We start from the raw sequence: 3,551 nt of genomic DNA, 5'->3' as shown, positions 1-3,551 counted from the left end.
TGCGACTCAGAAGGATGCACGGCACATTTAGATAAAGAAGAACCCCTTCTACGTTGAGGGGCGCTTTTACGATAAAGTCGAGGGATGCTTTGATTGATATGTGTTATTAGATGATAGGCCTCCTGCTTCCATGTACTCGCACCTAGTTCGATGCCTTAAGTTCCCCTTGTATCCTGAGAGAAATGAGCCTAATGTCTACACTTTGAATGGTACCATGTATGAGCACATCTACAATAGCATGCCCTCTGATACCAAGCCTATTTAAAACACATTGACCTCATAAAGTATAATTGGGTACCGCTTTCTTGTATTTTTTCCTCATAAAAACTTATGTTCCTCATCCAAAAGCTGAAGCGTTTCTGACACCTTTTTATTCTTCTGAGTACATGTAGCTTACAACTTGCCATCCACTTGCAAGTGCTTTAAACTACCTTCAACCAGATTTTACAAAAATCTCAAGCCCTTTAAGCCACCCAAAAGTTGTCAAGACACCCTTATATACGTAGTTTCGATATCATTGACCACCTACAAGTGCTATCTAAACCACTAGCAAGTGGTTAAGAACCTTTTCCAAACCACTTTCAAAGCACTTGCAAGTGGAGGAGAAGACCTAACAAGTGATCTAGAAGGCCTTCACAAGTGCTTTAGAACCACTTGCTTGTATGCGTAGTGTCGATCTCATAGACCACCTACAAGTGCCATCTAAACCACTAGCAAGTGGTTTTGAACCACTACCAAGTGCTATCTTAACCACTAGAAACTGGTTTTGAACCACTAGCAAGTGCTATCTAAACCACTGGCAAGTGCTATCTTAACCAGTGCAAGTGGTTCTGAACCACTGGCAAGTGGTTTGGAGCCACCTGCAAGTGCTATCTAAACCACTGCAAGTGGTTTTGAACCACTAGCAAGTGCTATCTTAACCACTAACAAAAGGCTATCTTAACCACTGCAAGTGGTTCTTAACCACTGGCAAGAGGTTCTTAACCACTGGCAAGTGCTATCTTAACCACCAGCAAAAGGTTCAGAACCACTGCAAATGCCAGTGGTTCGAAACCACTGGCAAGTGCTATCTTAACCACTAGCAAGTGGTTCAGAATCACTTTCAAAGTGCTAGCAAGTGGAATAGAAGACCTAGAAAGTGGTCCAGAAGGCCTTTGCAAGTGGTTCAAAACCTCTTTCAAGTGGGCTACCAGTTTACATAATGCAAATGGTTTTCAACCACTTGCATGTGGTCCACAGTTCACAAGTGGTATAGCTTGCACTTCTGCCCACTAACCGTTGATTTTTATCTTCTACAAAAGCCCTAAGAAAAACTGCTAAAACAATTTAAAATCAACTTATAATAAGACATCTTGCAAGGCACACAACAAAATGGTCGATTGAATAGCAAACCATGTTTCTACATTAGAAATCGGTATTGAATTCCGCAATACAATGTCGGTTTTTTCCCCATCTTACAAAACAAAAGAAGTCCTCATCATATGAATTACACTATCAAACTCATCATGGGTATCTACATACATGATCACATGTACACAACTCTTAAGATTTCTGTTGAGATCCGAGATCTAAAGGCAACCTTTTATAACGTGGTTGTGGAGGTGGTGGAGGCAGCACTTTGCCTTTGCTGCTTAAGAAATTTTCCCTCACAGATTCAGCTTTTCAAAGAGTCTGCCACCCTCTTCTTCTAGCATCCAGCTCCAATCAATTATCTATTTTCTTCCACTCACAGACAAATGGCAAAACTTCATGATGCATAGACCTCTCCCATTGGTCTTCCATCTGGTCCTCTAGAGAAGGCAAGATAACATAGGAGTCTTCGTCGTTCAAGCAGCACATGGGATATTTTTCATCTAGTAGGAGGGTGTTATCTTTGTTGAATTGTGGAAACTCTTTCCAAAAAGTGTCCAAGACTAGAAAGAGCATTTGTTCCCCTTGCTCGTCAAGCCATGATCTTCTACTGCATGCCTCCTTTGCAATCCACCCATTCAAGCACCTGCGGGCCTGAGGCAATCACAATTCTAAACTCTTTTCCAGGTATTGGTAAGGCTTGTGTTTCGGATGTACACTTCAACAATCTGGCTAGCCCCAAGAACAAACCACTCTACAAAATGGTGCACATAGTGGTTCAGATTGTTGTCCTACTTCACCTTCTGAAAGTGCATCATGTCCATGTTAGGCAAGCTTGGTCCCTCTCTCTTGAGTCGTGAGTGACAATGAGTAGATCATTGATATTAATGATCAAGGCAGGTCTATTATCCTCCGAAAGGTGAGGGACACAAAACTGAGTTACTAGGGATGTCTCTCGATCAAAGTGACCTAGGTCTTCTTGAGCACAATCCCGGTGCCCAGCATTACCAACAATCACTTGTATTTGTACTACAACGCCCAAAAAACCACACCCTGTAAATTGTAGTGAGGATTGACACCATGAGACAAAAAATATATTTATATTCAAAATAAGTAAATAGCACAAAAAACACATGGAACTTAAAGTTTTCGATGTGCGTGGGTTTGGGGGGATCTTGATTAGTACTTTTCTTTGGATCTGGAAAATGCACTCCTTCCTCTTGCTGTCGCTTGCGTTTCTTTCTCAAGGTATCTGCAATTACTAGTAATGTCTCCACATCCTCTGTGTCCTCCACTTTATCCTCTAGGATCACAATAAGGTTTAGGGGAAAAAAATCAAAATCTACTCGAACAAAAATGGAACACTACAATTATGCACTTCATTACCTTCCTGGTTGTCGGTTGAGAGCTTGCTGGAGTCATGTCCAATGGTTTCCTTGCCATGGTTCTCAACCACGAAGGGTTCAGCCTCAGGGTCCTCCACTCTATCCCCACTTTTTACAACAACCTTGCCATGCTGAAAACCCTCAGATAGCTCTATGTTGTTCTCATCAAGTTCAGACAGTTCTTTATTGTTCTCGTCAAGCTCAAGCAGATGAGAAATTTTGTTAGCATTGGTTTATGTGAAGAAAAAAATCATGTTAATGGACTTATCTCATGACAAGTGGATTTAAGCTGAGTATAGTGAACCCACCCTCCGGCTCTGTGTACTCAATTCCGAGTACCGAGCACTTGGCAGTTTTTTGAATCTTTATTGTGCACAATGGGTGAGTGCACTCTGCCATAGTGCCGCATAGAACTGCAAAGCAAAATAGGTGATATTTGTGTTGATATTTTAACGAGCAGAACCCTGCCATGTGGTTAGCTGAGAGGGGTTTCCCACATGCAACACACTCACCCCCAATACACACAAATGGTTTCAAAATAGAGGCTTTGGTTGGCGGTGACGGGACAATGATGCCTCTACCCTTTTCTTGGATATATTGGATGCTTGTATCCATAAATTCTCTTCGAGACGTCAAGGCTTCTAATTCAAATTCCAAAGCCATATTCCTTTGCTGCCAACCATAGCATAAACAACAGCGATGGAGAGTAAGATCATTTCATGCTTGGATGGACTTAAGTGCACAAGCTTGAATGCTTCTTTTCAACTTCTTCTAAAGAATTCAAAGCAAATTAAAAAATTCTTGACAAATCTTATC

General features: G+C 41.5%; 1 pseudogene; it reads right to left on the bottom strand.

The window, feature by feature from the left end:
• Positions 1 to 2,021: 2,021 nt before the first annotated feature.
• LOC147433124 (uncharacterized) lies at positions 2,022 to 2,989 on the bottom strand (annotated as a pseudogene).
• Positions 2,990 to 3,551: the final 562 nt, after the last annotated feature.

Source organism: Adiantum capillus-veneris, chromosome 20 (assembly GCF_014529385.1).
Source record: "Adiantum capillus-veneris isolate H3 chromosome 20, ASM1452938v2, whole genome shotgun sequence".
Taxonomy (NCBI): Eukaryota; Viridiplantae; Streptophyta; class Polypodiopsida; order Polypodiales; family Pteridaceae; genus Adiantum; species Adiantum capillus-veneris.
The sequence above is the reverse complement of the archived record's forward strand: the minus strand, read 5'-3'. Positions and strand labels throughout refer to the sequence as shown.